Raw genomic sequence first — 26,584 nt, forward strand, 5'->3', positions numbered from 1 at the left:
AATGGACTACTCTTTTGAGTAGATCTTATTATTTGTGTTCTTCCCATGTTTCGGGGACGAAACATGCTTAGGGGGGTGGAATGTTATATACCTAGGGGAGATAATATGGGGTACCAAGGGAGGTACCCAAGGTAATAATGTAATAATGGGATGGGCCATAGTAATAAATAAGGTGGTTAACCCATATCATGTAAGGGACCACAAGTAGTTAATAATAATGTAATGGGCCCATGGTATTAGTTTGATGGTATGAGGAAACCATGGTAATGATCCATGGTATTAGAGGCCTATATAGAGGCTAGAGACTCCACATGGGAGACAGTGAAGGATTATTGTATGAACAGGCATATGGCTTGTGGAGTGTTCTCCTTCCTTAATGAGTGAATGTATGGTGTTGCCATACCTTAAGGGTTTGATCAATAAAGAAGCATTTCTATCTATTTCTATCTTGTTATTCTTAGGTTATTTCTATTATCATAATATCTTTGGGTTAGATCTACTACAGAAGACAAGCCAAGACAAGAGGACACAAGATGTGGCACTAGCTAGGGACAAACCCCAATGTGGGGAAACCCTTGATCAATTCTTCTTATATTCTTCAATAGTTCAGCAGAGAGAAAGAGATAGAGTACAATGATTTGAAGTCAATACTTAACTTGCCAAATAGGAGATCAAAGATCTTCTCCATGAAAATGACACAATGAGGTTGCAATTCTGATATCAAGTACTGAAGATATGCAGTTCCTTCGCTGCTTCACTAATCATGACAAGGCTGCTAATAAAGCACCTTTCATACACTGCAAGGATTGGTGCATTTCATGGCAGAGCTGGTCACTAGTTAGGGCACAGGCTCTGAGTGCTAAAACACCCTAAACACACCCCACAGTTCATCTATTTACTATGGCTAGCCTTCATACAATCCTCCAATGATACATTGCCTTATAGGGTTGCTTACCTTCTGAATGGAGCTACTAAAAGGCCTCCAACTGTTGGCTATGGCCTACGGCCTAGCCCAGCAGTGGATTGTAGCTTTGATCCCTTCAAACAATGATCCAAATAGCCCTTAAAAAGCAGTCCCTAGCTCCTCCTTTTTGCAGATACTTCTGCCCTTCAAATCAAGATCAAGAACAACACTAACATGCCCAAACAACCTTGCATTATACCATGCTATCACCTACAACAATGTGACCCTTCACGCTGATGAGATACTCCTTTTTTCTGCGGCTAGGTTCACTTTTCTGGCTGCATCTAAGGGTCCCTTACATGCTGTGATAAGGGCTCCTCTAACTACGACTTTAGGCCTTCATATGCTGCTGGTTAGGGCCTCTCCAACTGCGGCTAAGAGAGTTGAATATAAGGTCTTTTTATGATAGCAAATAGGAGCTTCACAAGACTACGTATGGGTCTCTCTTAACAACAGATTAGGGTTGTTGATTAGGCCTCTTGTTGCTGTGGAATAAGGCCTATGTTTAGGACATTAGGGCACCTCCAAGATAGCGGCTATACATACTTTGTGACTGCGTTTAGGGCATGGTCAGATATCCTTTTAGAACAATGACTAGACTTCCTCCTTGAGCTGCGAATATAACTCCCTCTGGACAACGTATAAATCTCCTCTTACTTGCAAAAATATCTCCCCATAAGACTACGGCTAGGGCTCTTTAGTTCTGCGTCTAGTGCTCTCTTAGAAGACCCTTTCTTCACTGCTTCTAGGGCTTTTCCCTCTTGATCTCTCTAGCCACCAAACCCAAACGAGTGGAGAGAGATCTTAGGAGAAGTGTGTACAAAATGACTTGAAGACCTATTCTATTTATAATAAAACGTTGAGGACAAGTTGGGGTAATTTGGTTGCTGGCCAACCTTGACAAATTGTCAAATAACATAAATAAATTCATATCTCCATGAATACATGTCGAAATCGGATGATATTTAGATCAATTCTACACCTCTCGACGAGAGGAATCCAAGAAAAATATCAGCTGCCATAAATAAGAAGACCCACATGGAGTTTGGCCCTAGTTTCCAATTTTAACAATATCTGAACTAAAAAATGACCTAACGCAAACCTTTTGATACCTTTTCCAACACATCTGCAATAAATGGTCCTATAAGTATAATCAAAATTGATCATAGGAAGCCAACTAGTCTTGAATTACCATACCATTATTTGTGACAACCTATAGCCTTTGAAAATTTCACCATATCCTTGTCAACCCTATCCATACATGACAACATAACATTTCCATCATCTGAAATGTATCAATCCTAAATCATAAGAAATGATTCATCACATTGTATTTATTTTTCATATCACATTTGGGCCATTGTTACCTTAACTGGTAAAGATACTTGTAGCCATAGTTACCAGATTCAACTGAGCTTACTTGGCTAGTATTACTCATCTGGGATCTAAATCTGAGCAGATCAAATGGAGTTGAAGCTTAACTTGGACAAAATTCAAGGTTTAACTCAGACTCAAGCAAAACTATCTCATGATCTGACTTGGGCTTGGGAAAGAATAGGGTAAAACTTGACAGTTTAAAATAAAAGTTTTGTCCAAGTTTTTTTTTCTGTTGACCAAATTTCCTGAATTAACTCTTAAGTCTTGCACAATTTTAAGTCAAACCTTGTTTCTTTGTCCATGTTGAGTTGGACCTAAAGCTTTATAGAAACATTTTCCTTAATGCTATTTCATAGAGACATATAATTGAGCTTAGGATTAGTGGATGCTTCCATCACTGTGTCTATCATTTAGAACCAAGATACAATACATTCATCTATTTGAAATATGAGTGCCTTTAGAGCTAGAACTTTGTAGCAGTACTTGCAAGAGTATTGAACTTGAGGGCTTCCTATGAAGATACATGAAGAAAGAGAAGTGTGTATAGGGAAGTGCAGTACACATGTTTGATACTTCCACACATTTTGAGGGCATGCCAATATAACTGTCATTGTTGTTGGATACACTGGTGTTGGTTTGTTTCAGAAAAATTCTCTGTCAAATATGTTGTTTTCATGAAGTAATATTTCCAACCAAGAGGATAGAGACTTGACATTCCTAGGACATAGTGGTGTTATTTCTTGCATGTATTTTTGATTTATTAGTATTCCACCACTAATAACTTCATTACGTAGCTTCTCGTTTAGTAATATATTACAACAGTGACTTGTTAAAGGAAAAATATTTTGGTTTGTTTGAACGTTATAAACTGGAAGGAAATTTAACTTTGAATTAGAAAAATGGAATATATTCTGAAAAAATATGTTTTCTGATCAAATATAGGCCCATTTCCAGATCATTAAAAAAAAACAGTCATGACAATAAGCAATGATTTTGGACACAATGAATTACATAATTCTCCAGCTCAAAAACAAGTTAGCATATTTAGTTTTGTCTGCATTAGAGAAAAATGAATGAGTAACATTAAGTTTGCTTTGAATATTTATAGAATCATTTCAGAGATCCTAAATGGAAATTGCATGTGCTAATCTTGCTCAATTAATTACAGAGAAACCTAGGGGCATACATAATTTGTTGGCTTCTGGGAATTGGATTCCTTTTCCCCCGGAATAGTACGCTGACAATTGAAGACTACTATGTTGAAGCTATATTCCTCGTTATTATCTCAATTTACAAAGTCTTGTCTTACTTTTTTTAGTTTCTTGTTGTAATCTTGTATTAACCATACTTTGCTCCACCCATTAGATTTATACTGATCAGTTTATTGTTGAAGTGTCACTGTTTCTTAAAGATAACTAGAGGAAACGATACAGCTACAAAAGTGAAGCATGAGACATTCTTAATAGAAATTGCTAGCTCTGATGTGTTTGATTATGTTGGATAAAATCAAAATTGCAATGTACCATAAACATGGGAATTCAAAATATTGGTTGCATTTATTACTTTAGTTGAAGATAATATTTCATGAAAAATGTTGTACAGTGAGAACATAGTAGGTACACAATTTATTCTATGGTGACGTTTTATTTGCTTTGTTTATATAGGTTATCTGCCACATAGTGGCCACTATTGCCCAACTAAAGAAAACTTGTTTGAGTTTCTTGCTTTTATGGGGAAAAATGACATTAACAATATTGTTGATGTTGAGGTATATATCATATAAATATTTTATAGTCTACTTTAATTTATATTCCAGTGTTCATCGACTTTCATGTCTTATACTTTGCACTGTATTTCTTTTTTCAGGAAAAGAACTCAGTATTGATGGTAAGAAGCAAGAATTGAAGAAAGAGGAGAACAATAACACTAGAGCTACAAAATGAAAATTAAAGATAAAGAGAAGAGAACTGGTCTACTGGTATCCATAGAGCCAATATCCCGCATAAGACACACACGTAAATACTCATGGTCAAGTCTTCAGAGTTGGTGAATTCACCTACAATGCCTTGGCAACACAATGATAATGTTTTGAAGTGATGAAACACTATTTCATGTGCAAATTGTGCTCCAACCAATATTAAGTTGGAAACTCATATTGTAATACTTGACATTTTATATAATATAATTTATGTGGTTGGAATTATTTATAGTTGCACTTGATATTACTTAGTATTGTAATTAACATATGTAACTTTGCGTTTTCATATTATACGAACATGTACATTGTATGCCATTTTTTTTTTATTTAGTTGCAAAATCATACTAATTAATTTATGTTGATTAATAATGAAAACATAAAATCAATTTAAAACTACTAAATTAGTAGTTTATGTTTATTAATGATGAACACATAAATCAATATATGACTAAATTAGTAGCTTATAACGATTTTTAATGAAAATAAATGAAATGAATATAAACTACTAAATTAGTAATTTATATAATGAATATGATACTACCAAAAAATATAAATGACTATAATGCAAATGATAAATTTGTGATTACAAATGATGACTAAATTTTGCATATATACGACTATTAGTGGCTAATTTACAGTGTCTTATAACACAACTAAAATCTAGTCAGATATCTTTGGTCATTAATTGGTTTCAAACGATGATTAAAATTTGCATATATATGACTATTAGTACTAATTTACAGTATCTTATAACATGACCAACATTTTGGTCATATTTCTTTGGTCATTAATTGGTTTTCTTGATGATTTTTTAGTAATATACTTTGTTGTATATTTGGTCATTAATTGTGACAATTAATGACCAAATCAATGATTAAATCAATGATCAAATCAATGACTAAATCAATGACCAAATTAAGGACCAAAAATGACTAAATCAATGTCTAAATTAATGACTAAATATACTACTAGACAATAAAATTGAGACAACCAATTAATGACTAAGCTAAAAACGACTAAAAATTGGTCACGTTATAAGATATTGTAAATTAGCTACTATTGGTCACCGACCGAAAAATAGTCGTTTATATGCAAATTTTAGTCATTTTTTAGTAACTAATTAGCCATTTTGTACTAGTGGGGAGAAAAATAAAATCCATTTTAGTGGACAAAAAGAATTGGCATATTAAGAGTCGAACCCTCCAGCTACAAGCTGGAGATGAGAACACTAAGTTTTTCCATCACTTTGCTTACCATAGGAAGTATATAAACACCATTTGGTCTATTTATTGTGAGAATGCCCCCCAACCACTTCTCATTCATAAATTGTTGCTAAAGGTGTCAAGAATTTTTCATCCCTCTTCCAGAAAAACAGAAGGGAAACTATAACACAAATTATGAATATTGCATATCTCTTTCCCAGGTTTTTGGAGGAAGGGGAGAGTGATTCACTCATGGCGGAAATCTCCAAAGTAGAAATTGAATCCGTTCTCCATAATTTCCAGAAAGGGAAAGGCCCTGGTCTCGATGGACTTCCAATGGATTTTTACATAGGATACTTCGATTTTTAAGGCGATGACCACCTCAAAATCATTGAATACTCCATACCTCCTCCCTAGGTGATGACTCCTTTTAACACTACTTTTATTTCTCTAATTTTGAGGTTGATAACCCAAATTATGATCTCCCTATGCAATACTATTTATAAGATTATCTCCAACATTATTACCAACAAGATCAAAGACGTTCTCTCATATCACATCACTCCAAAACAATTTGGTTTTCTTCGAGATAGGCAGATTCATGAAACCATAGGTAATTCCCAAGAAGGTATGCATAACATTCATACCCATAAGCTCAAGGATTCCATTCTAAAGGTGGACCTTAGTGGAATGGATACATTCCACTCACAAATATCAAAATATTTGTTCCCTTTTTTGGAAATCTCAGATTAAATTCTTCCTTCTCATCTCCGAGGGATTATGATGGAAGGCAGAGAATGATGCTAACATTATTATTGGTTGGGACCCTTGGGTGGGGGGTGGAAATCAATACATTCTCCTTGATCCTCTTATTGACCTTCTAAATGGGAGGCCTTATATATCCCTCAATGGTGGCTTTCCATCCATGATCGTGATATTCATGCAGATTTCTCCCAAGGCTGGAACCACTATATTGAAACTCTTTCTTATTCCCGTTTTCTTCTCTCGAATCAACCTGAATCTCTGGTTAGGACCCCTCATTAGTTTGGTAGGTACACCCCAAAAGCAAGTTATTTATTTCTCTCTCAGGGTGTAATTGCACAGACCAGTCCCTAGCAGGGTAAGAAACTTTGGAAGGTGAAATTCCTTGTAAAGGCTCGACTATTCAAGTGGATGATTTTACACAATGAGGCTCCTACCTGGGACAATCTCCAAAAAAAATCTTTCTATGGTCCTATAAAGTGCCCCATTTCTTGTCTAGATTTTGGATCTGTTCAACACCTTTTCTTGGATTGTTATTTCTCTCAGTAGGTGTGGGCTGAGGATCATAAAGTTATTGATCCCTCTTATGTGTCAGTTGGTCCTTTGATTAAAAAATGTCTTGGTTCATGGTTCCAATCCCACACTTCTTCTTCATACACCCCTCTCCCATTTACACTTGCTTGGGGTGTTTGGTTAGAGTGGAATCAAGCCACCTGTAGCAACCCCCCATCCAACTCATAGCCCATACTAAGGGTGGAAGAAGGCATTACTATCACTGAACTGACCTCCAATGCCCTGTCATGGAAATGGGGTCTAATAATTTCATCATTTTAAACTCCTCAAAGCTTAAAATAAACATCGCCATTGTGTCTGGCTCATTGAGAGCTTTTTGACGATATAATTATTTTCCTCAATCCTACTCCTATATCAAAAGATATGCCACTTAAAGGTTCATTGAATAACCTCTTTCCATGTCATTGGGCTCTGCCACATGGAACCCACATGCCCCGTGCCCCCCCCCCTTCCCCCAAACGTGGCACTCCACCTCATTACCATGTCATCCTCAAATAAGTTCACATTATCACACTACTCATAAATATGCCACCATGGCGTGAGATACATCACCTTGCCTAAGGCCCACTGCACCAACCCCTTGGCTTGTTTGGCAACCATTTACCGTTATAGGAAATCTCGATCTCGACCCCTTTTTCCTCAATCTTTCGGGCCCTAACCATACAACACAACTTACCAGCCCTAGGTCCTAAGACCCCGAGGGCCCAAGATGAAGAAGCCTTTGCGTCAAATGCCAAACTTTATTCCCGAATCGACCTGTACACAACCTAGGCCATTTGCATTGAATGTTGTCACCCCGAGGCTCAAGACTCTGAGAATTCAACTTTACTATCGCGTACCGAATAACTTTTCTATCAACCTCGGTTTTCAACTGTGGTCGTCAACCTCAGTCCTGACCCTCGTGTGCACACATCAAGCCCAACCGAGGCCTGAAGGTGATGTTAGCTCAATATGACATCATGCTGACATCATCTTGTCCATGTGGCCTCTCAGGCTTGGAACCCGTGGAAGTATGGTTATGCTATAAATTTGGGTTTTACATTATAAATAATTTTGGTGTTTTCCATGCCTTCAACCTCCATCCGATAACTACGGTAGCTCGGGCGCCTTGATACACACACACACACACATATATAAGTTGGCCTCCACCAAGGACCCTCAGTGCTTGGTGAACCTATTTCTCTTGAGCTTATATATGTACACGAGACTCATCTGAGGACTCTCTACATTTGACAGTGCTTATCTTTCCTGAGCTTTACAATATATGTATGAATACATGGAAAAGAATGCCCTCGACACATTACCATACATGCCTCTCTCTCCTAAGCTTTATATTACTCAGCCTGATATACATACATACATACATACATACATACACTCAGGTGCCTTGATATATATATATACACACACACACACACACACACACACATATAAGCGGGCCTCCGCTGAGGACTCTCAGCACTTGGTGACACCTATTTCTCTTGAGCTTATATATGTACGTAAGCCTCATTTGAGGACTCTCTACATTTGACAGTGCCTATCTCTCCTAAGCTTTACAATATATGTATGAATACATGGACAAGGATGCCCTCGACATGCTACCATACATGCCTCTCTCTCTTAAGCTTTATATTACTCAACCCGACACACACACACACACACATATATAATACGAGGAAATACGTTCCCTTTGCATGCAAATTCATATACATGGCCTATCATTACAAATCATTTTAGATGAAGGGATTTAATCATACGATAGAGATTCACCCATATTTCACACTTAGGTATTTAGATTGAATTCAAACTCATATATTATGTACATAAGTTTTCCATTTCTTCATTATCACATAGGAATTAAACCATTCCTCATTAACTTGCAGTAAATCGACATTCCTCATTATTACACCAGAAATAAAACATTCCTCAGCAATCACTAAGGAAATCAACTTCCAATATTATTCATACAAGAAATGACAATCCTCACTAATCATCCAGGAATAACATTCCACATTATTGGCACGAGAAATAAAAACTCCTCAGCATTAACATAAATATTTTAACAACACAATAAACATGTACATAATATTCAATGCACAAGAACTTAAGTAAGCACTTATCTGATAAGAGAAGTCTAGAAACTGATATTGGGATTTCAACTCTCCACACAACCTTAGATTGGCCTGCACTAGAACCTTTCTTACAACTAATCACCCCCAACCTAGATTTCAGAGCTTGAGAAAGAGAGCTTAAAAGAATTAACCAATGCTGTCAGCTGGAACAAGGAATCCAGAGGTCAATCCACCTCCACCCACTAGTTAATCAAGAGAATCTAAAGACTACACCATCTCCAAATTTCAACTGAAACAGGGAATCTAGAGACAACACCATCTCCACGCTTCAACTGAAACAGGGAATCAAGAGACTACACCATGTCCACCTACCAACTAATACAATAAGTCAAGTTGAAATAGGAAATCTAGAGGCTATAGCACCTCCACCTACCAGCTAGTCAAGGTAATCCAAAGGATACACCACCTCCAACCTTAGAGAACTACTACTAGTACAAAATGGCTAATTAGTTACTAAAAAAATGACCAAAATTTGCATATAAACAACCATTTTCTAGTCGGTGACTAATAGCAGCTAATTTATAGATCTTATAATGCAACCAACTTTTAGTCGTTTTTAGCTTAGTCATTAATTGGTTGTCTCAATTTTATCGTTTAGTAGTATATTTAGTCATTAATTTGGTATTTAATTTAGTCATTGATTTAGTCATTAATGACCAAATATACAACACAATATATTACTATATAATCACCCGAGAAAACTAATTAATGACCAAAGAAATATAACTAAAATGTTGGCCGCGTTATAATATTAGCATTGTAATTTAGCTACTAATAGTCATATATATGCAAATTTTAGTCATCGTTTAAAACCAATTAATGACCAACAAAATATGATTAAATTTTGGTTGGGTTATAAGATACTGTAAATTAGCTACTAATAGTCGTATATGTGCAAAATTTAGTCATCATTTGTAATCACAAATTTATCAATTGTAGTAGTCATTTCTCTTTTTTTGGTAGTTTTATATTCATTATATAAACAACTGATTTAGTAGTTTATATTTATTTCATTTAATTTCATTAATAATCATTATAAACGACTAATTTAGTTGTGTATTCATTTTATTTGTATTCATCATTAATCAATATAAACTACCAATTTAGTAGTTTTAGATTAATTTTATGTGTTCATTATTAATCAACATAAATTAATTAGTATGATTTTGCGACTAAAAAAAAAGGTCATACAATGTGCATGTTCATCTAACATGAAAACACAAAGTTACATATATTAATTAAAATACTAAATAATATCAAGTGCAACCATAAATAATTCCAACCACATAAATTATATTACATAAAATATCAAGTATTACAATATGAGTTTCCAACATAATATTGGTTGGACTACAATTGACACATGAAATATTGTTTCATCCCTTCAAAACATTGTCATTGTGTTTTCAAGACATTGCAAGTGAATTCACCAACTCTGAAGACTTGACCATCTGTCTCTATGTGTGTGTCTTATGCAGGATATTAGCTATAAGGGTATCACTAGACCAATTCTCTTCTCCCTCTCTTTTTTCATTTGTCGCTGTTATTATTCTCTTTCTTCAATTCCTGCTTCTTACCATCAATACTATGTTGCTCTCCTGAAAACAAAGAAGATACAATGTAGAGTATAAGACATGAAAGAAGATGAATATTGGAATATAAATTAAAGTAGACTATAAAATATTTATACGACATATACCTCAACATCAACAATGTCAATGCCATTTTCCCCCATAAAATCAAGAAACTTGAACAAGTTTTCTTCAGTTGGGCGATAGTGGCCACTATATGGCCAGATGACTTGTATAAACAAAGTAAATAAAAATCACAATAGAAAAGAACACCTTAGTAACTTAGTAATCAACATTCAGAAAAAGCTTAGGCACAATCATGCCAATTAAGTTACATGCTAAAAAGCTAAGGCTATAGATAACTTGTGAAAACAAATAATATGAGGTGTGATGTCTAATCCTTGTTGTTTTATTCACAACAACATTTCATTCTATAACGCATGAACTTGGTCAAGTATATAGACATTCTGTGCTCGAATAACAACATGAAAGTAAACTTTTCTAATAGTCATGAAAATATTTTATCACAAAATAGCTAAAAGGATTTCAATTAGTATCATATAATACTAATCTCATCTTCAAGATTTGGATGTTGTTTAAATGGACATGATGCCAAGTATTTTCAATTTCATATTTAAAGACAAAACAAAATCAAAAGAAACGTTTAAAATACAATCAAACAATAAAAATAGTATATCATGGAATGGACATTGCAATTAAAAAAAATATGTTTACCTATCCACCGGTGTCTTTTTTAGCATTCCTAAAACATTTGCTTGCCCAAAATAACTATGAGGTGAAAGAATCACAACATTAAAATCCATAGGAATCCCTACTAGAAACATTTCCATAGTCGATGGCTCAGGTTCCTGAAGGATCTCCAACAACAAATGAATCAAATACGAGACGTGACAATGACAATGTACACCATTATCGAGTTGTTTGATGAAATGACAATGTACACGAATGTGTTTAGTGTGCTTAGGAAAGAGTCAAACTAGATTCTTTGCTAATTTTAGAACACCATGATTGTCACAAACAATAATTGTTGGCTTAGTTTTCTCAAACATGAATTCCATAAGTATTTTCTAAGCCAAATTGTCTCACATGCTCCTTTTGTTGTTTCCTTGTATTATGTCTTGTAGAAGAAAGAGAAACAACATGTTTCTTGCTAGCCCATGATGTTTCACTTGTTCCAAGACTGAATACATAACCAATTGTTAAATTCCAATCATCCATCGATCCTACCCAATCATAATCTGCATAGCCTGTTAACTATCCTACATCACTTTCACCATGTAATATTCCAAAATCTGTTGTACCTTTAACATATCTCAGAATTATTTTTTGTTGTTGTCTAATGTCCTACTCTCATGTGTGTCATGAACATGGATATGTCTCTGATTACAAAGCTAATATCTGGCCTAGTAGTTGTAGATAGATCATACTTCCACTAGTTGATTGAAAATTGACTCATTTGTTGATTTTCACTCAACTTTGGTAGAAAATTTCAGCCCTTTCTCCATAGGTGTAGACGAACTTTCACAATCAGTCATCCTATGTTTTTCTAACAGACTCTTTCTACACTTAGTTTGTGAACCAAAAACATATGTATTAGTCTTCCAAACTTCTACACCTAACAGTAATATAGGAGGCCTAAATTTGTCATATCAAAAGTGGAAAATAATTCAACTTGTACCTAGATAGTTACTCCGAACTCATTTGCAAGATCAAAAGAAGTTCTTCTAATTCTAATCTCTGCATCAAAAGAAAGGATGGTAACGAACCAAAAAATTGAGATGACAAACCTTAAACTTCTTTCCAGACTAAACCTCCTCTGAGCTCATAGTTGGAACAAACATTGTGGGTGACCTATTTAGAAAAGATATAACAATACCAACAACCTCTATCCAATATTTATGAGGAATAAGTTTTCTCCCTAACATACACCTAGCCATCTCCATAATGGTCTAATTACTTCTTTGTACAACTCTATTTTGTCTTGGAGTATAGGGTGTAGTATATTGTCTATGTATTCCTTCTTGATTACAAAAGTTATTAAAATCGTGAGAAGACAACTCACCATCATTATGCATTAGAACATTTGATGCTTCTCCTTGATTGCTTCTCTGCCATGGATCTAAATTATTGGAACTTGGAAAAGGCATATGATTTTTAACTTAGGAAATGCACCCACATTATCTTAAAAACTCATCTACAAATAACAAAAAGTACATTGCACAAAAGGATGATATTGTCTTCATTGGTCCACATATATGTACATGAATTGATTCAAGAAGTACTTTGGCTCTCTAAACCTTTCTTTCATCAAAATGATTTCTATGTTCCTTTGTCGTAATGAATTCATATGAAAATGTATGACTCCTTTAGAAACATATATCTAAAATTTGTGTAGTTGCATCTCCAAAATCATGTGGAAATTTATGGCTCCTTTAAAAAATGCGACCAAATTGGAAACTTCAATGTGATATCTCTATGCTCTAATGTAGTTCACCAAACCATCATTGGGCAATCCAATCCGTCAATCCCTCACTCATTTTCAGCCTTGGTATATTCACACCTTGGCTGTGATACCATATAAAAAAAAAACTAGTAGAGCAGAGAGAGAAAACAATCAAATATTAGTTTGTTGGGTAATAAGTCTTCTAACATTTATACAAGTGAAGAGCGAAAAAGGTTGCATACCGATTTTCCATTAATTTATTGATTAGACTGAAGTACTTTAATGTACTTTTATTTACATAAAGAAAAAAACTATTTACTTACATGACCATAATAAATATTAATTATACTAAATCTTGATTTGAAATGACAAGTAAATTGAAATCTTGGTGATAAGTTGTGTGAATTCCTTCGTGAATTTTGTGAAATTAAAACAATTTCAATAGTTATATGCATGTATCCTCTTTATTTATTCCTCTTAAGAATGAAGTTTGTTGGAGGATCAAACAACAAGCTCCGACAATTATATTGAACAGTTGGTATCTTATAATCATTTTTAGTATATTGTTAGTGCTAAAATATGTGATCTTGGGCTAGTCATGAGCAACGAGCACTATGATATATTTGTTGCAGCTGCCAGCATTAATATGAGATATTTATCTCTCTCCCCATTCCATGGTGGTGTTTGAACTCTAAAATCTATGTGGTGCTAGAGAAATAGTACATGGACCTATGGTCAGAAACTAAGGGAAAGTGTTGTTCAAACACTTGTCTAGTGAACAATCATTCAACATAATGTGTACATGATAGTAACATATGTAGAAAATAGTTGAAACTTAGATGTCTTCAAGATAAAGGGGAGAATTTTAAGCAAGTTAGGATTTAGTTGTTATGATGTTTTACAAAGCTAGAAAATGTTTATGAATGCCATTGATGTGGGAAAGAAAAAGACAATCAAATAGCTGAAGCAAACAACATATTCTGACAATTGTATTGGTTTGACGATACTCGACTATGGAATTTGGGAAAACCCTCACCCCAACCAATCCTGCCACAATCCAAAATGGTTGGTTGCTAATATCAGGAGCAACCATTATGGAATGGTACCAATGATTTGAAACCAATTGGTTTCTTCAACTGATGTAACCACAATGATTACAGTGTGTGTTGGGGGTATGTGGGGAGGCTTGAAAAGAAATGAGTCAAAATGAGGATGACAACTATGAGACAACTCAGATGGAAAGTTATTACCCAACAACCCAAACAATTGACTCAAGACAATAGTCAAACGAATTGACCATATGTTGACCCATTTTAGCGGACCGTTGCAGGAACAAACCCATGAAGCCACATCATTCACTAACAACAGGTCAAAGAAATAAGTGATCTTCTTGAGTGAAGAATATGTATAACTTCATGCTTCAAGTCACAAAAATAAGAAGAAATATAAGAAATCAAAGATGTTAATTTATAGGCAATAAAATGTAAGAAGGAATAACAATTTCATGTCCACTTCCCTTTAAATCATGCAATATAGACAAAAATACATAGGTAAGTATAAAGATTAAGAGATTGTGCAAACATTGTCTGGTGCTCCAATATGAACTTGATGTGAGAAAAATGACAAGAGCTTACCAATCATGAGTCCATGCATCCACATGATCTCCCATAGACTAAATATAATTACCCATAGTTTCTCTGCAATGCTTCCATGTGCCTTCAAATTTGATTACAGACATAGGATGAGCCATACGAATTCTAGGTGTTTTTCGGTTATCTCCCTTCGGAGGTATCCACTCTTGAAGCTTACATGGGCCTGCATAAGTTGAAGGACATGCAATAAATCATATCATGTATGCTTCCTTTCTTAAATCAATGATTTCCACTTTAAAAATAACTTAGAAAGATATTTTTAAAATAGAGAAAGATGAAAGATACTAAGTTTGATAATTTACATGAAATTCATTTGAAAGTAGTTAATCATAACGGAAAAACGTTTTCCCATCCTTCACGCTCAATACTTTGGATGAAAACCAAACATCCTAAAGACCCTCTTCATCAGAGACAACCTAGAAATATTTCAATGATTCAACATGATTTTGAGAACCAAACAAGGAATTTAGGTTGTTAACAAAAAGTTATTTTCCAATCAGTGTTTTCTCTTATCAATCACAAAGGAAATGATTAAGGATATTTCAATGCTAAAGCAAATATCATAGAAGTGAAAAGATCCTTGCTAGATCACCATCCTCCACATGTGATCCCTCCTTGATGTCATTAGCCTTTGAAGCAAATGACTCCTTGTGATTTTTAGAACTAGGTTCAGTTTCAAGAGTTGTTGTTCCCCCCTTGCAACTGTCTTTGTAATAGAAACAAGTACTACAAGTTGGGTTGTACGAAGAGCTTGATTCTTCTCACGAGCTTCCACATCCTTTTTTGTTGAGATATCATATTGTGAACAATCTAGCATCTGTGTGACATCCTTCTCCACATGCTTTGACAATTCCGTTGCAGGACCCTTCAAGCCTTCTTTTGTATTTATTGAGGTTTCATTCTTGAACACATCTCTCTTATCCTTCGACTTGTAACATTTAACAATATTGTCATTTTTAATAACAATTTGTTGAGTTGGTGTTTCACTGTGAACATTATCATATTTTTGAGTATTTTCTTCTTGGTTCATTAACTTCCAATAAGCATTTGGAACAACTTCTAGTAAAACTTTCAACATTAATGGAACAAGATAACCCATGGCCACAAAAACTCCTGCTTGAGATACAACTTGTGCATCTAGATTAGTTTCCCTCATAACTGCATCCAAATTCTCTGCCCTCTTTGTAGTAGCAAAATCAACTTCAACCCTATTTTTGGTAGCTTCCCTGGCAATTGCAATGATTGAATAGGAATGGCCTTGGATGCCTTCAAGCAATCCAACTTCACTAGATAAAATAACATCATGTTTATCATTATAAATCAAAGCCTCCATTGCCATGTGATTTGCTTGTAAAGCAACATCAGATGAAATCTTGGCTGTTGTTGTTATAGCCTTAGTGACCGATGAAGTAGTTGTTGCTACCACAACTACAGAAGCAAGCTTAGCTTCATAGTCCAAAACTAATCCAGAATTCTTTTGAGATGCTAACTGTAACACATCCTGTAAAACTTCTGTTGTTTTTTTTTATTGAGTAACTAATCAAGATTTTTCATCAGTACTATAACTGACAGATAAATTCCAGGCTTCAACAATGAACAAGGATCCTAAATTGTGATGAAGTGCCCAATATTTATCAAAATCATACGATAAACCAAAAGGGAGATTTTATCATATCCTTATCTATGATCATTGCCTACTACAAAAGGAAAATATCTTTTGCTACTTATATTTACATGTTTTACATAAATTGTCTACATGGTAGTCTTGCTGGACTGCATTCCAGGTGCCCAACTGCACTGTACAATCTATCTCGATTATAGGACAATATGAACTCGTGAACCAAGAATATATATTCAATACTAGAGTTAAGCTATACTACCTAGAAAATAGTGCCATATTACCCACTATGAAATTCTTATCATAATGCCTGGGAGGTAGAGGCCTTCTTTGCCCCAATTATGAAATGAAAATTATGGAAGTATTGTAACAAAGATTTTCCTTGCAATACTCCACGAGCATTATCTCTAAATGGAATATTGTTAGTCAATTTAAAGCATATTCATAGATTGCATTACTTGGCATTTATTTCTATTGTGGCAGTGTGCTTTTACTACACAGTCAATCTGGTTATTGATTTGTCCAACAGTCAACTAATCTGCCAATTCTTGTATAAATAGAATCCTCAATAAGATGTTTATACTGAAACATTTGGCACCAGAATCAAAAGGTTTACATTTGGAGTTCGAGTGGAGCAACCTATAACAAAATTCTTACAGGATTAGATCTAAGGAGTTGTGGCTCAAAGAGATATGAATGACAACCATTGCAAAAATCTTGATTTCTCAACAATCATCACCATCATCTTGCAGGCCAACATAATCCCATATTCTAGAAGGTCCAAGACCCAAGATGGTACTTTTGATTTTGTCGAGAAAAAAAGTGAGATTTGAGAGAAAAACACTAAGCTTTTGATTCTCTAGTACCCTTGAATGAGGCACATTCCTTTCACTCATAGAAATGGGGTTGGTTTAAGATCATTTTTCCATGAATACTCAAGAGTTCATAGTAAAAAAAATCTTAAATAAAGGTACTAGATAAGATGAGCAACAATCAACTACATAAAGAGTTAGGAAATTGGACATGCTTGGAACCAAGGAATGTTGCAATGGCCATAGAAAAAGGTACACAATTGACAATAATAGATAGGAAATTTCTATCATTTGAATTATCCTTTTTCAAAATAGGGGCTAGCATAACAAAGATCCACCATGGTAGAAATAAACATTAATAGGCCAAAATATATGCCTTTTGAATCTGCCCTTTTTGCCCCAACATGTTAGATAGGCACTTTGTGGGCAACATGGTCAACATTAACCACATGCCCCTATTCTTCCAAATAACAAATAATAAAGTGTTGAAATTCACTTGTTTTCCCTTAAAAAAAAACAGATAAGGCAGAGTAGTCACACCTTCATTCCATAATTGATTCTCCATGAGATACTGTAGAGCTGTGGTAAGAAATTACAATGCATAGGTGGGGAACCCATTACAGCTCATCATTCAAAACATTATACATGTTTTTTTTTTTATCCCTTGTATCGCTTTTGCTTGAATTAATTATTTTCTAACCTACTTTTGATATCATTATTTTTCTTTTATTCTTGTATGTTTACTATAAAATACCCTATGTAGATTTTTCCCCATGGAATGAAAAACTAATGTAGGCTCACTCCTGTAAAAAGTAATTGAGGCATTGGAAGATGATTCTTCATATCACCAACAAAGTCTAGGAAAAGCATACTTTTTCCATTAACACATACACACTCTATACCAGAGCAGGGTAACTGGACCCAAAATAAACCAACAAACTTGGCATGGAGCTTATTTCCTAATCTCTTTAATGATCCAACCATCCCCAAAGATTAAATTTCGGTGATATCAATCCACCGAAACACTCAAAATATCTTCATTTTATATCAACCTAAAGGGAAGGTAGACTTAAAAACCCTGGATTTGGATTTAAAAATAAATATTCATGTGCAGAATGGAGACTTGGATTTAATCGTGTAGTGCCACAAGAACTTATGCTTGTACGATGAATCAATTTAAGTAGGTGGCAAGTTTTCCTTGGCAATGGATATATACATTGGGATTAAATAAGCAATGGGATGGCACGCCGCTGGACTACAACAGGTGATAATATAATTCTTTTGACTCGGGAAATTGCATGTCGTTGTTACCATATGCTCAAATGGAAATGCTGCCAGGGAAAGTTTATGCAGTAGCAAGGCATACTTGAGAACAACACTCAATTTTCATGACTGGTGCACAAAACCATGCAAAGAAATAATGCTTTGTGACTATGAGAATCACCAATATGTGTGTTGGTGCACACATATTTATTTAAAAACATCAAAGAAATTGGCAAACATTCAGTCAGTGTGGTGGTTAGGCATGTCTCTGTTTAACAACCATTTCTTTTCAAATGAGAAAAGCGTAACATTTCAAGTAGTGTACCCCATTATCAGTCAGAAGAATCATGTGCATTTAGGAAATGTCTTAGACATGTCCATGAAAGACACATGCATGTTTTCATTCGATTCTCTGAAAACATAATTTCCCACAATGAAAGAGATTTACAGAGTTTCCACTAACACCTTGTTTCCCTTAGCATTGCCTTTCACAGTAAGGTATATGTGTGTGGAAGGATTAAGTTCTCTATTAATGTTGGAGTTTCCATTGCTAATTTGTCCAAATTTTAGCAGTATATAACATCCCATACAAATGGGTCACTAATAACTAACAAGGAATACTCAAGTGGGCTCACAAGAACACTTTTAAACTTCATTTCAGACCATAGATTAAGAATTACCATGCCTTGGATTTGTGCAAGAATGACAATTTCCTCTGCTAGAAAACTGTGAAAACATTGATAAAACAACATTGTGGATAAGAGCAACCATTTACATACCATGAGCATGGGTATGAGCTGCAACCAGGTGTAATGAAGATCCAAGTAGAGAAATGCACATAGCCAAAGGATGGAACACCATGGAAGAAAACATTGTGCTCCAAGGCTGTTATGCTTTGAGACCCAAAATCGAAAATATGCAGGATACCTATAATTATAGTGAATTTGGAGCCAATTACATAATTTTTTTCACAGTGAACTAGTTCACTATTACCGAAATATGTTTTACATCATCAGGATGAAAATATATACAAAGAAAGGTAGGTAGGCAGACCTTCTAAAGTTGGTGTAATTTTAAAAAATACTAAAAATGGTGTGTCTTGGGAACTGTACAAAGAGTATAAAGTTTGGGAGCATGAATTTGTGGGTCAAGGTTTGTATGAAAAATAAAAAAGAACAGTACACATTACAACCCCACCGTAGAAAGATTTTCTTTACTCTTGAATTTAGCCACCTTTCTTTCCCGCTGCATCCCTATGCTTATCATCTACAACTTTGGCTTGAACTAGGAGATGTTTTTCTAAATCTTAATAAAAACATAAATAGTATGTGATCATAGCTTTTGATCAATGATGTTTGTTGTCATTTTTTTTTTATAGATGGTAAAAGACTTTTACAAAATCAATCATTTTATATATATTTTTTCTTAATGGAGGGTATAAAGAAGATGCTTGATGAATAGAGGATAATCACAATTTTCTAGGAGTTCAAGGCCTTGTTCTACTCGGGGATTGAATTCACCAGTGATTGAGTTTGAAGTGGAGAATTATCACATGGTTATGGATGGTGGGGAGGAAGTTGTTATAGGGAAATTTGTCACCGGTTGTGAGAGGTCATATGAGATGGGGTCGTCCTTCAAGGAAAAGTAAGGAATACAAGAAGAAGAAGAACTCTGATAATTCTTCACATCTAAGAATGCATTTAGATTTTGTATTTTGTAGTGAAAATATCCTGGTTGTGGAAGTTGAAAGAGGGTGGAGAGAATGTGGTGCTCAAGTTGTGCTTGAAGCTTCAGATCATAATGAGTGGATGCTTTCTATGAAACTATCTAGATTTACAAAATATACCCGTAAGGCACAACAAATTGTTACACCCATGCTATGATATGGAGAGGTGGGAAGGATTGGAGCTTGGAGTTTCTTGATAGCAAGCAATGGGCTCTATTCAAATAATTGCATGAAGAATGCCCCAATCATATTTTTCAAGCTACCTCAGTGAGGAACATACCAATACCTGGAGTGCGCAAGATAGAGGATTACGATCGTAGTTCTAATTTTGTCTACTTTGCTTCAAAATATATCTGACAACTAGAGAGTGAAGTTGAAATGGCTTTGAACACTTCTCATGTCATGTATGGCATGGAAAGTGAGGATGAAGAGTGGCTTAGTGTCTTAAATAGTATGAGGGTTGGTGATGAAGGTTGCCAACCGAGTCAAGTATTGGAAGAAACATTTGGGAGAATTATGGATTTACTAGAGAAGGCTTCCTTCACACACCAATGTGAGCTATTGAATAATGATGAAGTAGCTGACTTCTGTTGGAATATTGCGTCTGTGGAAGTAGTGAAATCCATTAATGCTCATTGGCAAGAGAAGAGGTGGAAGGAAGGCATGACTTTTGTTCGACATTTTCAGTCTGTTTCTTGGTAGTTCTACCAACAAAAACAAATGAATGTGAGTCACAAATGAGTGAATTACAAAACTAACTAGCATCAAAGAAGCATCAGTTAATGCTGGAAAGACCATTATTTTTTTCATTTTTTTAAAGCCTAGAGGATTGGAAATTCCAAACAAGACACAAAAATACAGACCTCACAGGAAATTCAATGCAAGGAAGGAAATTACTCAAGAGAGTAGGGGAGTAGCACTTGCCCAGCTACTAGAAAGTATGGTTGGATGAGCATTGGGGAGGAAAATTCTTCAAATGCATTGGGTTATCTATATAGCTCTGTTCCTCCACACATTGACATTCATTCTCAACCTAGAAGCATCACTGCATTTTCATTACATTTTGATACTATCTCTACCCTGCATGTTCATTTTTCACATGCTTGTTTTTAGTCTTTAAGACTTGTTTGCAAATACCACTTCTAAATAGTAAATTGTGGTATGTAAACCCTTGAAGGTTCAATATTCTTAGTCTTTTAGGCTTCAACTCAACTCTACTAGTTCTAGTAGATGAACCTTTAGTCTTGACTACAGTGTCCAACAACCTGTGACTCTGATTTAGTTCTCAAGTGGATAAGCCATTGGACTATTTCCATTGTTTCATATGTCACATACTTATAATGGAGTATGGACGAGCTTCCATAATCCATTTCATTGAGGACCAAGGATTGGGAAAATATATCACTTAATCTCTGTGTGTGTGTGTGTGTGTGTGTATGTATGTATAGACGAAACTGAATTAGCAAACCTCATCTGAAACTCATTGAAAAAATTGATTTCAAACTGAACCTAATGGTTGCCGAACTTGAACTTAAACTTTTACCATATGACATTGGTTCAATTTGAAAGTGAAGATGTGCTCACTTTTCTAAACATTATGTTGGAGTCGTCAATTGTATTCAATCTATCTTGATTTTCTGGAGTTCATATAATATAAGTAGCTTGTTGTTGGCCTTTGTAGACCCTTTGTCTGTGATGACTGCATTGTGTTTAGTAGTATGTCATTCAAGTTACTCCTCCATATAGAACTTATATATGTATTTACTTAAATAAACACTAATAACTTCTTTGTTGTTTAAGCATCTTTGACCAATGCTGAGATTATTTTAGTGATAATGTTGCTTGAGAATGTTGAATAATATCTATCTCATAGTGTAAACGAGATGAAAATTTTAGTGCCACATGTCTGAGATACATTAGAGAACTGATGTGGCTAAGACATTTCCTTTTTCAGAGGTCCTTCAATTGACTACATGAGACTATAGGATCTTTTGTGCTTCATTATATAATGAATTTTTGCTGCTTAATTTGGTAGGGAAATTTGGTTTGATGCCTCAACTTGAAGGGATTTTTTAGATCTCAGGTAGTTTAGATGTATATCTATTATTAATAGCTTATTTGTAAGGAAATATTGGGTTGCACAACTAAGATTTTCAATTAGTTTCACATTTATGTTATAACCTTTACATTATCCAATTTAGTGTGTAATCATGCAAGGTAAGACTAGACATAATAGGATCACTTTACAACTTTATATTTTGTGTTGAATGTCAATGTTGTCTAGTCATGCATAATTGACCATCTTCTCTTGTTGAGAAGATAAATTTCACATAATAAATCATTTTAAGCCTCATGAAAAAAAGGATCACAAAATATTATGATATATACCCTACTCGCATCAATTGGAATTGGTATTAGTGCTTGGATGTTCTAAGTTCAACCATGAATTATATGAATAATGCAACACAAGGTAGCCCACATGTATTTTGGGATAAAAAAAATTCCTTTTATACCTTTAAGTAGAGGTAACAAGTGTTTGAGAGTGATTAAAATCCATAGGCCATTGCAACATCTTCAATGGATATATGCCTTGATTGTTCAATTTTTTTAACCTTAAACTCACATATTCATGTTGTCCGTGATAGAAATCTGTCAACCAAGGGGGTCTCCCCAATATGATATCCCAATTAGACCTCACACCATTTGGAGTAGGAGCCCCAACCAAAAATACGATTGATCTCCATTACTCTTGGGAATCTTCCATGGTTGTAATTGTTAGCATAAGATATTATACAAACAATATTTGAAACAAGCAAGTTAACACTATGAGGCATACCATTGCAATGTATATAATGGGATTTCATGACAAGTAAAGAGAGAGTGAGCCTTTATAAGAAAAGTAATAGTACCATCCTAAAAGAGACACAAAAGAGCATAAGGGGATCATTAGTTAACCTACAAAGTAGTTCACAGGAAAACAACGATCATAAAAGAAAGTAAAAATTCACATTCAACAAGGTACATACCAAAGCCAACAAAATAGTTCATTTTCATTAGTATGCATTAACATAAACGTACATCGGAAACAATGACATAATAGTCTCATAATAATTCATGACATGTGCATGAAAGTGCGTTATCTATATGAGCTTCATATGTTAAGTGAAAGTCCCAAGATATATAATTACAATGCTGCCACACTAGCCCCAATTGTGAAACATTAAGTCATTACTTGCTCCTCCAAAGAAAGATCTTCTCTCCTATTCCAAGCTAGAGAAGCCAAGGTGAAAAGTTCAAGTCCCAAAAGTCCATTTTCTTGAGCTATGAGGGTGTATTTATATATAATGAGGTGACTTTCCAACTCCCAGGTGAATCTTGAGCCCCCTCATTAGTCTTGAGCTTCTATTATGACTTTTTTAATTCCTACATGACCTTTGAGATTCTATATGACTTTATAACTTTCTAGTGACTATTCACATTCCATGTGGGACCCTTGGTCTTCCACATATTTTACATTTTCTCATTCTTGAAAATACAATAATCACATTCCACTAATGATGTGGAAATATACATTGACACATATGACTTTGTGATGTCACTTGGACAAGCCATGCCTTGGCATTGAGGTCATGGAACTTAATTGTGATGTGTCCAGGCCAAGCCTTTCTCCTTACTATTATGAATTTGAATTCTTGATGATGGATCTTTTCTTATCCTTCATCTTTAGCCTCCAAAGCATCTAGATGAGTTTTAAAACCTTCCAAGTCAACCTGAGGTTCCACCATTTAGTCATGGTCTAAGATTCCTTCATGTCTTCATGATGGTTCTTCTGGTGCTTCTTCTCTATAAGTGCTCTCTTGTAGCCTCTTCTTTTTTGCAATGAAATTTACATGCAAGGACTTATTGATACGTGATCTATTGTCAAAATAAGATCAGTAGATAACAAGCGAAGAATATCCAATTGCAAGACAACCAAATCCCGACCCAATTCTCATAGATGCAACAAGCAAACAATGCTATATGCTATAAAATAAAGGGCACGAACCCGACCTCCTCTCAGTTTCGTGAAGGGTTTTGAATTCATAACAGAATCCTTGTGCTCGACTCAAGAAATCTGCTTCATCTACACTCGATCTCAACACCTACACACAACCACAAACACTCAAGGATAACAAGAGATCTTCCTCTAACCTCCTTTCCTCTTGGTGATATTATATAGGTTCATTCTATCCTTTGGGAGAATGTATCTAGACACCTAGGGGCTTGAGAAGTTAGGAAACTTCTACAATAATGGATCCCTAGCCAATTCATACACAAGTGGGTCAAGTTGATCTCCTTGAGAATGGAAAAATCTAGAAACCTTTACCACAATTATGAGTTTTTTTTCTCAATTATCTCAATTATGAAATAATTATTATCTCATGATTATAATATGTTGGCAAATAATTATGAGAGATTTCTCAATTATGTAATTTCACCCTTTTAACATGGGATAAAGCTCACATAAGTAAAAAAAAGGTGAAAGAGGATGCATTCTAGCCAACAACTGAGGTAAGTTGATGTTGGATCTCTCTTACTATAATGCAGTGGAAATAAGGTTATAACAGATGCCCCCTAATGCATGAGGTCAAAAGAGAAATTGATGGCAGAAATGCATTACACTAATACTCAAAGATCAAAATGGGAGGAAGGAGACAAGACTACGAAGATGGATCAAAGGAACTCAAGTGTTGAAGTCTCAACTCTACTGATAACATCCCCGAGGCGGGCATACCCATGCTCAGTCATAAAGAGATACTGAACATGGACGCCAAACATACACTACGAATCCATGAGGTGAAATGTTACGTTGCATGGCCACGAACAATACACAATGGATCCACGTGTCTCAACCAATAGAGCATATCCACCAGCAAATACAATTTGGATCTATGTCACAATATACATTAGTAGGACTATGGACACATGGCAGATAGATAAGTTTCCTAGTATAGTCCTCAAAGTACATAAATTATACATAAATCCATTGCAACCTGGGAGGGATATTGTATAAGAGTGATATGTCCCTAACCTAGGGTCTTCGACATAACCCCAATGGTATGAATCTACATCATGCGAATATATGAGATGAAGTCGAACATGGTAGAAACCGCGTGATTACCAGCCAATGAGGTAAACCAGTAACAAACGCGAGGGAATCCACTATTGAGGAAAATGGACCCTAAGGTACCTAGTATAGTCCACTGAGTGTGAATAGATGAGCTGACATCAAACGCCAGTGAACTCGACCAATAAGGAGCCAATGATGTAAATCGACTTTCGATCACGAGGTAGCCTACCATTGAGGTCTGCAAGCTCCAAGTTACTACCGGTTCCTATGCCAAGCTCTTGGATAATGAGCTAAAGTCGACAAGAGAAGATCCGTCGAAGGAGGGCTTTGATGTATCCCCCATCAATTGACACATAACATACCAGGATGATGTGATGTATGGATGAAGTCATGAAATGATGAAGTACAATTGATATAGGCATGGATGACTCAAAAAGGTCAACATGCTAATATAGATGGCTGACACAGGTTGAGACTTCCCTTTAACACATAGAGGCATGAAAAGAGAGACTGGGAAGCATGACGAATGAGAACCATGTGATATCGTGCAATAATACAGGAGAAATTGAAGCACGCTCCATATGAATGGAAGAGTAACTGGATAACATGACAAATGAGAACCATGTGATATCATGTAATAATGCAGGAGGAATTGAATTAAACTCCATATGACTGGAAGAGTAACTAGCCATAAGAGTATATAGAATCATATGTATGGTATAGTTCCTATGCAAGCTAAAACCCAACTGTGAGATAATGATGTAGACATGTGCCATGTTCAAGGGTGACACAATTGATGTTACCTTTTGATGACTAATTTAAATGAATGTTCCCTTCCCTTTATCTTTTTTTAAAGTTCCTTTTTCATAATTTTAGTCCCACAGGCCCGAAAAAGAGATAAAAGTATATAAGGGAGAACCTTCTAGCCATAGTAGACTAGAGTATTCCTTTTTTGTAACTAGTCTATCCCAATCTGGAAAAGGGTTAAACTTATATTGAGTAGACGACCTTTCAAATACTTTAACAGGCATGAAGGAGACAAGTTCACTCGACAATATTTTCTAAATTAAGGAGTCTTGAAAGAGCTTAAAGACAAGTCCTATTGGAGGGATGAGTGGTATAATGGGTAGAAACTGGTTTCGGTGATGGTGGAGCTTCTCATGACATAAAGAGGACAAGAGGATGGCTAATAAGAACACTCATCACACCGGTTCCTCCAAGAAAGGGTAAAACACCAAGTGAAAGCGAGCGGTAGGCCCAATAGATGATGACATTGCAATGAAGAAACCAAGGCTCATCATGTAGAACTAGAATGATAAAAGTGGCAGTCAAAATGGATAATTGTGGAATCCTCCTCAGGTATGTCCAAAAATATGATGA

Source organism: Pinus tabuliformis, chromosome 7, assembly GCF_031772625.1.
Source record: "Pinus tabuliformis cultivar Carrire ecotype Pingquan chromosome 7, CPIR1, whole genome shotgun sequence".
NCBI lineage: Eukaryota > Viridiplantae > Streptophyta > Pinopsida > Pinales > Pinaceae > Pinus > Pinus tabuliformis.